The sequence below is a fragment of the Notechis scutatus genome, chromosome 2 (assembly GCF_049901735.1).
Source record: "Notechis scutatus isolate UNSWTSFEM ecotype Mainland chromosome 2, rNotScu1.2, whole genome shotgun sequence".
NCBI classification, from domain to species: Eukaryota; Metazoa; Chordata; class Lepidosauria; order Squamata; family Elapidae; genus Notechis; species Notechis scutatus.
In genome coordinates, this window is record NC_142010.1 from 34,258,346 (window position 1) to 34,271,484 (window position 13,139).

The 13,139-nt window shown below is 41.6% G+C and overlaps 1 protein-coding gene across 24 annotated transcripts in view; it reads right to left on the minus strand.

Annotated features, from left to right (window-relative positions):
* The window catches only part of MAGI1 (membrane associated guanylate kinase, WW and PDZ domain containing 1), a 524,636-nt gene that overhangs the window by 191,431 nt on the left and 320,066 nt on the right, over positions 1–13,139 (minus strand). Inside the window, exon 1 of one of the 24 annotated variants that reach the window (XM_087954567.1) lies at positions 2,852–2,953. The exons of 22 other annotated variants lie outside the window; for them this stretch is intronic. The gene's annotated coding sequence lies outside the window, so the exon portion shown is untranslated. Of the gene's footprint in view, positions 1–2,369; positions 2,385–2,851; positions 2,954–13,139 lie in introns of those variants that run through there. One more of the 24 variants, XM_087954569.1, reaches the window with a different exon arrangement.

Below are 13,139 nucleotides of genomic sequence, written 5' to 3' on the forward strand. Positions count from 1 at the left end.
ATAAAAAGTAGCCAACTCTCTGCTTACATCTAATCCTTCAACCTTCTGTCTCAATCATTTGTCTTCCAGATGGGAACATGTCCAATTTCAAAATCAAACCAAAGAGAAATGCACTTTTAAATATAGAAAATGTTCAATTGGAATGGGGGGTGGGGATGGGGAAGAGATCCTAAATTAAATCTGATTTGGATACTGTTGGAGCAGATTCCAGTTAAATATAGAAATATTTCACTATGATTCCATATAAAGAATATTCCATTATGGTTTCATATAAGGAAACAAACAAAATGTACTGCGTTTACATGATGAGCCGCAAAGGAATTATTTTGCCACTAATAACCTAGATATACTTAAGTGAAACTGAATAGCTCTCTGGAATAATTTCTTTTTCAAGCACATGAGAACAGTACATATAATCCACTTAACAATTCACCAACAAGTCTTCTGAGACTAACCAAACAGTATCCCTAACTATCCAAAAAAAGCTGTTAATAAGACATCTCAGGAAAATAAAAGAATAATGGCTTTGACAAATATTTAACTTTAAAAAAATATGAATCCCAAACACAATTTTCAACAGAAAGTAGTAAAAAAAGCCAGCATGTTGGATTATGATATGTAAAAGAGCCTCAAAGACTCAATAAGAAAATCTGGAAACCTGATTATTTACAGTAGCCTGATAGGATTCACAAAACACTTCTGATATCTTGGTTTAAGGAACAACCAAGTAGGCTACTGTTATGCCCAAGAAATACAAAACAATACAAACAGCAGAAGAAATAACATGGAGGTGATTGATCCAACCTCTCTCTTCTTCTTCTCAAAGGAAGCCTATATCACAATTTAAAATGATATACAGTCAGGAAAGAGTTCAAACTTTTCCTAAGTATGAGAAGCACAAAGGCGGCTGACTTACCAGAGAACTTTCACATCTGTTCTCAGTACAGACAGAAATCAGAAACAAAACAACAGTCCCAACCATCTGTATCATGACACAATAATCCTGGGACATTAGCTGCTGAGTTGCAGTAAATTACAACTACCACTTTTACTGATAGTAAGCACGAGAGAAGACGGTCTCCTATTAATGTTTAATCAAGTATGTGCGTGTAAGAGACACAGCTGGGCAGATTCGTAAGATGCTTTTTTGCTACACCATTCAGCAGAATCATGGTCATTTGTCACCCAAAGCTCAACAGTAACTACAGGCATTTTCTAATTTTAATATAGGGCTCCCATCTGTTTGAAGACAACACATATCACCATGTTTCTCTCCCTTGGCAAAGAGCAAAACAAAAGACTTAGCTTCCAATTCTGAGACACAGGCAATCAACATTAAAGTTTTCCAAAGGAAACTTAAAGCCTCATTCCTTTAAAAGGCTTTTCACAATTATGTCAAATCTTGTGTTTGTGATACAAAAGGAGGTTCCTTTACACATCAGCTAAAATTAATCTAAATCATCATGCCTTTACACTTTTTTTTAATCTCACCCAGTTGCTTCTCTTGCTGTATTTATTATAGGTTACAAACAGATTATTTAGCATTTCAGGATAACAGCCAAACACTACGGAAGCCCAACAATTCAAGGATAAGCAGAATCATTCAAAACAAGAAGGTGATATGAACAGATTGTTATAGTTTTGGAACAGTTCACCAATTAAATATGGGATTCTTTCAGTCAATGCTGTCTGAGTACATCACACATATCTTAAGCATATGTGAATGTGTGTGTGTAAGCGTGTGTATGTGTTAGGACGTCATCCTCAGCATTTCCGAATAAAGGAGAAAGTATGCCTCTTCCACCATCTACACATTATTTCCACCAGGTTTTATTAAATCCAGTCTATAAAACATGACAGCCTGCAGTTGAGAGCAATTTGAAAGGCATATCAACCACTTAAGGAGTCAAAAGTGATAGTGGGAGAATAGCTTGTCCACAAATGGGTGGAGGAAAACACAGGTTTAGCAAAACGCACAGCCTTCTCTAACAGGGAGATTCTAAAACATGTTTAGGATGCATTTGTTTTTTGTTTTTTTTTGGCAAGCCTATTTCTGCAGGCAAGAGACAGTTAACTAAGAAGGGCTGCTGGGCTACTGGATTGCAAAAAAAAAAAGGGGGGGGGGTTGTTAAGAGACACAGAGAAAAGCACAATGGCTCTTAATACAAAAGGCCAGCCTTTTCTTCCTCCCAGCCTCTCCATTTTACCTCAGCTGCAATACAGCCTTATTCCAACGTTTTAAAAACACAGCATGATGGAAGAAAATGATTTTCACTAACAGAAACAATAAACAGAACGAAGAAAGCTGGGGGAAGGGAGGGGAGAGATTTTCACTGCTGCCTACAAGTATATAATTTAAATATTCCTACCTCTTCACTATTCCATTTGGATGGGGGGGGAACCCCAGTAATATCAGCCATCCAGCACCAGCTTATTCTGTTTCTTCACCTTTGCGTGAAGCTGTAGTAGCAGTGCCTCTGAAAGGACTGTGAGCATCTCAGCAAGAACCAACATAGTAGAATAATCACATGAAAAACATGGCTGGCTGGTGCATCGACAGATGCAAACAAGAACTTACTGACTGAGGCTTATTTCTAGCCTTGCACAGTTCTCCCCCTCCCTTTTCTTTAATGAGAGCCAGGTCTCCCTTTATTAACCTGGCAAAGCGACTCGAGTCGGCTGAAAAGGCTTGGCCAATATAATTGGAATCTTTTTCTCTCTCTCTCTCAGCACCGCTTCATTCATTCATTCATTTGCTCGCTCGCTCAATTCATTCCATCATTCTTCTCTCCGTCAATCAAATAAACCCAACAAAGATATTATTCGAAAGAGAACGGAAGATCCTTTTTACCTGATTCAGCGCAACTTCATGTGTGAGAATCAGAGAGAGGGAGGGAGAGAAGCAGAGATTCTGGAGCTGATGTAGAGGAAAAAAAGTCTTTTGAGATTCTACCCACCCCCCTTTTATTTTATTGCAGTCCACAGTCTCATCTACATGCATCAGAGCAAGCAGTTACTAGCAGCTGCTTCTTTTTTATTAAGCCCACAGGCACAGAAAATTAGTCCCCTGCCCAGTTATCCAATTCAGTTCTGTGCAAGCTATTCAGCCACCAAAATCCTGCACGAGGCCAGTGCCTTCTGTCCCCCTGGTCAGCCCCCACCCCATCTCCACATGGCCTTTGGATAAACAAGAGTTTCGCATCGCCCACTAAGCAAATCACATGACCCTGGCACTCAGCAGCAAGAGAGAAAGAGAAAGGCTAGCTGGATGTTGGGTTGAGCACTGAAGGCCCTGCCTAAAATGATCTCCTGCCCCTTCCCTGCCTTGCAACTTATTTCATCTTCCTAAAATATCTAACTCTTGGATGTAAGAATCAGAAAGTTCAACAGAGATCAGAATTTAAAAAAAAGGAAGGGGCATATGTTGTACTCTGAGGAGGTCTCAACAAACACAATGGTTGTTTAATACTTTGCCATTTTTAATTGATAGGGTACTTTTACCCAGTCTCACATGTAGCGCGCAACTGCATCATCATTCTGTCTCCCCCTGCCCTCCCCTCCTCCCAATTAAAAACCTACATCTGTTCAGTCACGCCATGCATTTGATGAAGTGAGCTGTGGCACACCAAAGCCCATGCCTTTAATGAAATTTGCTAGTCTGATATATTCTGAATTTATTTTCTAAGAATGCTAGGTAGAGATATCGGAATTGGTTAAACCCAATCTCTGATCAGCCCTTCAAGGGGATGCATGCCCAATTTAAAGTACTGAGTATAAAACATCATCCAGTTCTCTTTCTTGTCACCCTCTCTAGATGTAAGCAAATAACCAAAAATTCTATCTGAATTAGAAGAGCTATTAAATTAAGTGGAAACAAGATTCATTGTGAGATTTTAAAACCCATTAACCATTAAGTGTTTTGGGGGGAGAGATAGTTACAATCAACTTACTATTAAACTTGTCTTAGAAGTCAATCCTGCTCATGCAGAATAAATAATACAAAGTAAACATCTGTTTGGAAACAAAAATATGTAGTAGGGAGATAAAGAGACAAACCAAGATAGAATTACTTGCTGGAGAGTTGAAATATAGGAAGTTGCTTTATGCCAGCTAACTCTATTGATCTATACGGGCCAATGATGTCTACTCTGACAAATAGCTACTGTTCAGAGTTTTAGGAAGTAATCACTCAGGGCTGTTTACCTGATTTATTGACTGAATTTATATCCCATTTGCCACCAAAAATAGCATTCAAGACAATCCTTTTAACCTAATTATTTTCACTGGGATATCACACAAGGAAAACATACTGAAGATGCTCCCTAAATAAAAATACAGAAGAGTCCCTAACTAGAAAGGCAAAGCTTAATTTTAAAAACATAGTGAGGTCATCTTGAAGATCATATGCCCAACTTTCCATGAATCAGCAGGGAAAAGTGATAGCCAACAAGACAGCTTCAGGAGTGTACTCTATATACTGTTTGCAGAGAAAAAGTATACCAAATTTGTTGTGATAAGATCCACTTACAGTCTTCATAATTTCAGTAAAAGTAAGTGAAATCTAGAAAAAAAGAATAATCTGAGGAACTTGCAACAGAATGCTAAATTTCCAGAAGTAGTAAAAAGTATTTTCAGGGAAAAATGATAAAAGCAATGAGTCTGTAATAGGCTTCCACAGATACACAGATATATTAAACTGTGATTCCCCACTAGGGAATTTTCCATTGGGAAAACTCCCACATTGCAAATTCACCAAAGCAGAGATACACTGTGAATAAATGGATAAGACAATGGTGGGTTACCATGAGAAATTTCTGAAAGAAGAATATATGGATATGAATATTATAAGATGTCAAAAACATAATAACAAATATTTTCTGCCACCAATAAGGAGTGAAGAAAATGCATTATACTGGAAAGTGACCAAAAGTAACAATACCAAACTCCAAAAACCTACAATATTTTAAAAATAGCTTTAGAAAATGACATCCTCTGCACATGCTCTCAAGAATCATTAATATCCATCATGAACAACTAATATCCATTAACTATGAGATTAGTTCCTCCTAGAAATAAACTGCTTTCCCAAAAGAACTAAAGACAATGGGATCAATAATATGCCTTTGGTAATGTGGCCCAACATTCATATTAACAGTTTGGTCCAAGGATTAGGTTGTTCCATGAAAAATACTTTTAGTTTGACTTCTGAGTAGAATATGTAAATGACTAATGCATTTAAGAAACTACAAAACATATTCATTAATTCATCAATTCACTTATACGGTCATTTAAGACTTCTAAGTTAGTCTAACCAATCAGCAGGTTACCACCTAACATACATTAACAAGATCAATAGCCAAAATAACCAAATGATAAATGACAATACATAATATATTCCAATGATAAGGAATCATAACATTTATAATCATATTCTCTTGCACCAAAGAAATCACTTTCAAATTATTTTCCCTTCAAATGCCAATTGAAATGACCAAGTTTTTATTGTCTTCCTAAATTCCATTAATATTGGAGCAAGTTGAATCTCTACATAGGTGTTCTTCCAGAGAAGTGGGACAATGATAAAAAGGTTCCATCTTTGAGAACTTTGTAGAAGACATTTCTGAAGACAAGGAATTTAAAGGAAGCCCACTTTTCTCAATCTAATTGGGTGGGCAGAAACTATTTAGACATTTTAGCTTTCAGGAAATCTGAGTTTACTTCATTCTGGTGAGATTCTACAATATTTATCTTCTCAACTATAAGAATGTAGTTTATTTAGATAAAAGACAGGAGAGTCAGTGTGGTTTTGCAGTAAAGAAACTTCGGGTGTGATTTTGAGCCACGCTCCCACAGACCAGCTTCCCTCACTTGTTTTTTGTGGGGGTGATAAAAAGAAGAGAAATCCCTGCCTTGAAGTGAACTTAAACTTTTAAGAATGTACAGAAGCCTCCATAATATTAATCAGTACTCAGAGAATAGCTTTTGGTGTCTAATTTAGGGGAAATAGATCATTTTTCATTGGGAAAAATCCAAATAAATGACTAAGCAGTACTGAATGACCACTCTTTAGTGAACTATTATTATTAATAAAACATGTAATTCTCCATTCTAGTGCTTAGACAACAATCTTGAATTTGATGACCAGTGTCTGTTCTTCACAGATTGTTATCTCTAACCAGATGACACCGAGAAAAAAATATGTTGCTATCATTAACTTTAAAACAATATCCCTTGCTTAAAAACTATACTGAAATATAGCAGCATTTATTAACACTGCTCAGTAGTTAATTAACAAATATATTGACCCCATTCAGATGCATTCATATTTGAAGTATCGTAACACTTTATGAGCATATATAAATGGCTTCCGTAAAGGCTCTTACTTAGAATGGGGGGGGGGGGGGGGGGGGGGGGGGGGGGGGGGGGGGGGGGGGGGGGGGGGGGGGGGGGGGGGGGGGGGGGGGGGGGGGGGGGGGGGGGGGGGGGGGGGGGGGGGGGGGGGGGGGGGGGGGGGGGGGGGGGGGGGGGGGGGGGGGGGGGGGGGGGGGGGGGGGGGGGGGGGGGGGGGGGGGGGGGGGGGGGGGGGGGGGGGGGGGGGGGGGGGGGGGGGGGGGGGGGGGGGGGGGGGGGGGGGGGGGGGGGGGGGGGGGGGGGGGGGGGGGGGGGGGGGGGGGGGGGGGGGGGGGGGGGGGGGGGGGGGGGGGGGGGGGGGGGGGGGGGGGGGGGGGGGGGGGGGGGGGGGGGGGGGGGGGGGGGGGGGGGGGGGGGGGGGGGGGGGGGGGGGGGGGGGGGGGGGGGGGGGGGGGGGGGGGGGGGGGGGGGGGGGGGGGGGGGGGGGGGGGGGGGGGGGGGGGGGGGGGGGGGGGGGGGGGGGGGGGGGGGGGGGGGGGGGGGGGGGGGGGGGGGGGGGGGGGGGGGGGGGGGGGGGGGGGGGGGGGGGGGGGGGGGGGGGGGGGGGGGGGGGGGGGGGGGGGGGGGGGGGGGGGGGGGGGGGGGGGGGGGGGGGGGGGGGGGGGGGGGGGGGGGGGGGGGGGGGGGGGGGGGGGGGGGGGGGGGGGGGGGGGGGGGGGGGGGGGGGGGGGGGGGGGGGGGGGGGGGGGGGGGGGGGGGGGGGGGGGGGGGGGGGGGGGGGGGGGGGGGTGGGGGGGGGGGGGGGGGGGGGGGGGGGGGGGGGGGGGGGGGGGGGGGGGGGGGGGGGGGGGGGGGGGGGGGGGGGGGGGCGGGGGGGGGGGGGGGGGGGGGGGGGGGGGGGGGCTGGGGGGGGGGGGGGGGGGGCGGGGGGGGGGGGCGGGGGGGGGGGGGGGGGGGGGGGGGGGGGGTGGGGGGGGGGGGGGGGGGGGGGGGGGGGGGGGGGGGGGGGGGGGGGGGGGGGGGGGGGCGGGCGCCCCCGGGCCTCCTGGGGGGGGGGGGGCAGAGTTGGGGGGGGGGGGGGGGGCCGGGCGGGGGGGGGGGGGGGGGGGGTGGTTCCCTCTAACTTCCCCTCCAGAGGGGGACCCGAAGCAACCCCCTTTTTGGTGTTTTTTTTTGCTGGAAATTTAATTTGTGACTTTTCCTTCATTTCCAATGTATTTTAGAGTCTGGTGTTGATCCAAACAAACGTTCCTGTGAGAAGCCTATTTCAAGCATCCAAGGAATTGATTCCATTATCCATGATCCCAAAGATGCTTTTTCAAAAGGCAACTGGATTTTGTTTTGGAAACACAAGTTTTGAAAAAGCATCTTTGGGACAACCACGACGTGGATGACTGAGGATCTCCACAGATATTGATGGGATTCTCAAGATTTTTTTCTGTAATATTCTACTAGAATTTGCTTTCTGTTAATTTCAGGTGCTGTATTCTGCAAGGCTAAAGGAATAGGTCATAACCCTCTTCTACCAGTGATACCAATTTTGATTATTTCAAAACAGCCCATCTTCTCTTTCTTAAGTTAAACATACCCAATTCCTACATATTTCTTCTTGCTGCACTTCATTTCTGGTCCTGTGATCATCCTGGTTTCTGGTTTCTGAATACATTTCAATTTATCTATAGTCTTCTTATACTGGGGCACTAGTTGAACACCATCGGCATTAACAAAATCACCATCAGTCAATTGCAAAAGGCAGCTTTACTTGGAACACCTACATCTGCCTATCCCAGGTCCTTGGGAAAGACTAGATAGGTGGTCAAAAATGCCAAATCCAGTCTAAACATCTGCCTGTGCAATCCAAAACTGAAATGAGCAAGTAATAAATAAATTTTAAATACCTTAGATGGATTTATGGATCTCCTACATTTAGAAGCTGGATACCACACAAGTCACTGTATTTTCTAAATGCACCCATTTAGTGACTTGTAGCCTTGTAGCATAGCTAAAATTCCTGCCCAAATATAATGCATTAAGATAAACCAGTCTTCTCATTATAACTAGGTTGTTAAATTGCTTCCATTTTTGCACTTCTGGAACCTTGTTCCTCTTCCCATGTGTAGCAATAGACGTACAGTTTGCTATCCTTTTGATCTTACAGCTTGCTATCCTTTTGATAAATTCTGGGCTCTTTTTGAATTTCAGTCTTGGAGACAGGTCCCAGAAACCAGATGAAGTCTATGGTTAAAATTTTATCGGCTATTGCTTGTACAATTCACCTATTGTTCAATACAATTCTAAGATGAATTCTTCACCATCCTGTTGTTCTCATTGTGAATATGAAGAGCAGCATTTTGAAACTATCCACTATTGATAGTTTTAAATATGACTGCTTCCCTAATTTGGTTAATCTGACATCAAATTAGTTTGGCTAATTATATGTATCCCTCTTTTCCTCAATATTATCATTTTGACTTAATGAAACATTAATTTCCTATAGAGCAGGGGTGTCAAACTTGCCCTGTCACGTTGTCATCATGTGACATATTGCGACTTTACCCCTTTGCTAAAATGGGGGTAGGGGTGGCCAGTGCGTGATGCATCCGTCCCACAGGCTGTGAGTTTGACACCCCTGCTGTGGGCCGGATGCATCACACACTGGCCACCCCCACCCCCATTTTAGCAAAGGGGAAAAGTCACGATATGTCACATGATGACAACATGATCATTAGAAATAATGATCTCAAAGATGATACCAGAGATCTTTCTAAACACCAAAAACAAAACTATTATATGTGTTTAGAAAGATCTCTGGTATCATCTTTGAGATCATTATTTCTGGAAGAGACCAAAAAAGAAAAAAATGGTCCAGACTGTTCTTCATGACCAAATCTAAACTAATACAACTCCTTTTGAAATAGGCCAGTGGGTCAATACTCTTTCATGACTCACATGGGCCTGATTATACTTAACAATAGCTGTTATATTTGTTATAAAGCTTCCTATGACATCTCACCACAATTATATGATGTATCTCAGTGTAGAAAGTAGTCCTCAAAAGATTCCAGCCGTCCTTTTTTTAAGCAGAGTTCTTGCTGAAAACTTAGTTCTTGCCAATTTGAAATATAATAGTATTTCAATCCAAAAGATCCTTCCCTTTCAAACTCCTTTGAACAGAATAAATGCTATAGTTGGCAGCAGGTTAAACCAGAAAGTGTTCATTTGGCTGTCAGTGAGGAAGATGGCAGAACATGGGCTCTGAAAGTTTTAGGAGGGGAGGAGAAGAAGAAGGGGAAGGGGAGGGAAGGATAATTGTGTATCATGTCCTCTCCTTAGAAATATTTGCTCTAGCTTTTCCATCTTTGCTTAGGAAAAAAATGATAAACTTAAAAGAGTTGAAATTTAACTCCATAATACCCAGAATATTTTTTAAATTGATATTGAATCTTACCTTTAAAAATTATCAATGTAAACCACAGAATAAAATAAAAGGCTAGGCTCCATTGGGTCAAGTTTAACTCCTGATGGCTAATCAGATGTTCCTATGCAATCTTCTAGGGGAACAATGCAAATATCCCTTCTCTTTGATTCTTTCTGGGATTTTATTTTAAATTAATCAATACCCTAAAACTGTAATATTTTCTAGTGGTTTCTATCCAAGTAGTAACTGCCTGATCCTGCTTTGTTTTTGTGGCTAGAAAAGGGATGACTAGGTACTTCCATCTATCTGGGTCACAGAGTAATCCTGTGGTATTATTTGAGATTATAGGTTAATTTCTTGTTTCTTATCATAGATGTTGTATTGTTTATTATTATTATGGGTAGTTGCAGTCAGCCAGATGTTTAGACGAATTTGACATTTTTGTCCACCTATCCAGTCCTTCCCAAAAACCTGAGATAGTTGTTTAATAAAATTAAAGCTATCGTCACAGAATGTAAGTTGTTCCAAGCAAAGCTACCTTTTGCAATTGACTGATTATGATTTTGTCAATGCCAATGATATTCAAGTGGCGCTCCAGATGTTTTGGGATTCCACCCAAGGTGGCTATTATTATTGGTACTATCTTTGTTTTCTTTTGCTACAATCTTTCTACTACTATTTGCAGGTCTTGATATTTTGTGGTTTTCTTTAGTTTGTTTAATTAATTGTTCTATTCAGTTACCCCCAGGTATTACAATGTCCACTATCTAGATTTTTTATCTGTCTTACCAACAGTTGTTAAGTCTGGGCTATTATGTAGCTGCTTGCAGGCAAGTTTTATTTATTGCAGATATTCCAATGTACCATTGTTGCCACTTTATTTATTTATTTAGATTTGACAATACATTGGTGGTTTACAGTGATTAGAACATGTGATTAGAAAGCAGAATTAGTTTTAATTAGAATCAACTGGCAAAGATGTTCCCAACCAGAAGCCCAGAATGCTGGAAATGTAAAAACAGTCAAGGTATCTTTTTTCACATTTGGTGGACATGCCCGGAAGCTATTGAACTAGAATTAAAAAATGGCTAGAGGAAATAACGACCCAACAAATTGAGTTTAGACCTGAACTTTTCTTCCTAGGGATAATAAGAGGAGACTACAGCAAAAAAGATAAATATATTATTTTGCATATAACTACTGTGGCCAGAATTGTATATACACAAACCTGGAAACACGACACTATTCCCACTGAAGGGATAGTGATAAAAATATTTTAGACTACGTGGAGATGGACAGGCTTACACTAGAATTAAAAGATAGAGGTGAATCGGAATACAATCTGGTCTGAGACACATGGTACAGTTGATTAGATTATAAAAGTAAAGATTAGTAATGTAATTATGATGTATATACGAGTATCTGCGATGCTGTAGTGTGGTAAATAGTGTATATATGTTATAAACTGTTGAGAAATGTTCAATAAAAATATTTTTTTAAAAAAAGAAAGTAGAATTAGAACTAGAACATGATTAGAAACAAGAACAAAAACCCAAAATACAATATAAAAATCATTATGCTGTTGGAGTGCCAGGCTGGTCTAATGGTTAAGGTGCTCAACTTCCAGGAGATGATGGGTTTTAATCTTACCTTAGGTGTTTAATCCTGGGTGACTTTGCCCAGGTATTCTCTCTCAGCCCTATAAAGTTGGTCCTGCCAAGCCACTTTTGAAAACTTTGCCAGGAACTTGCCTGTGTAATCACCAGGAAACAGGGTTGAACTGATGGACTAAAAGAACATTATTGTAAGCCATCTTGAAAGATTTGGTGGCATATAAAACAAATCAGCTTGCAAGTGTCCTACTAAAATAATTATATTCTACTTTATTTCAGCTCCATCATATCCAGCAATGCCAATGCATTTGCAGTGACCTATCACACACCCCATCCCTGTGTCTGCTCCTGTTCTCTTCACTTAGCCTTGACTGTGAGCAGATTATGTTCTGGTTCATTTGATTTGGGCCCAATTTCCTCCTGTCCGCACTTGCTGAATTGCTTTATGAAATCCATTTTTAACTACATATTCAAGCTGCAGGGTTTAGCATTCTGGCTCATGCTAAAGGTTTAAACCCAATCTTAGCATTATGAAACAACTAAAAGACATACTGTAGAGGTACATGCTTGAGTCCACTCTATTATTGTGAATGTCTCTTCCCAGTTTTCTCTCAAAGATGGTTTCTCCTTGGGCTATGGCTCAGGAGTTGTTTTATTCATGATTTTGGGAAGATAGTGGCGACCAGGTGGGCAATAACAAATTATATTCCCTTGAACTGCATTATTTTGGTGACTGTAAACAGCTTTGAGATTTCGTTTAATGAAAATCATATAGCAATTTTGTAAATCTATAATATCCTCTTTTTCATCATATCAATCCCCTTTCTCATCCATCTCCTCGATTATCATAGAGAGCAGGGGCAGAGGGCAAGAAAGGGTCCTCAATAGTGCAGTAGCAAAGTATCTGCTAATAGCACGGCAAAGGACCATTTCCTACTCAATTTCCTGGTCTGTATTGCTAGAAGAGATGATTGCTTTACAAGGCCAAGGATTTGCAGAAAAGAGGAGGAGTGGGAGATCAAGTTATGTGTGTGATCCTAATAATCAGAAGTGTATGTATGTAAATAACATGTATCTAAACAAAACAGGAAGGGAAAATGACAAGGACTTATTTTAAAAGTGGGTTGATCCTGCTTAATGCATTTACATTACAACAATTATGTTTATACTTTGCATTACTTTTAATTGATATAATTATATCAACTTAGATCAGTCAATTAACTTAATGCTTATTAGTGCAAGGGGTTTCTTTTTTTTCTCCTTTCCATTCCACCTTTGCTTTATGGAATATGGATTTTAGCAAGAGCCCTTATTCAGTTTTTTTCTCACATGATTGAAACCAGACTGCTACTGTGAGGCTGATTTAATATTATAAGTTATTTCAGTAATAAATATGGGATATTCTGCTTAGCTTTTGATTGCCTAGTTATATAATTGGTAATGGATATAGAAGTTTAAAAATAATAATGTATATAAATATAAGGACTGGGAGGAAAAGGGAAAGAAGAACCTAGAGATCTTAAATTGATTGTTCTACTTTCTGTGTACAATTCAGTGGCTCTGTTCCCAGTTGTGTGAAAACTGTAGGAAAAATATCAAGTTGCCCACCTAGGAACTACTATAAAATGTGTGGTATTACTGCATTTTTGCAAGGCTTTCTTCTCTGCTAGTGCCTGTCTATGCATAAGCAGATAGAAGAAAGCATCATTCAAAGAACTTTGGGGTTTCCAAATATTGCTGGGAACAAGAGCTCAGAT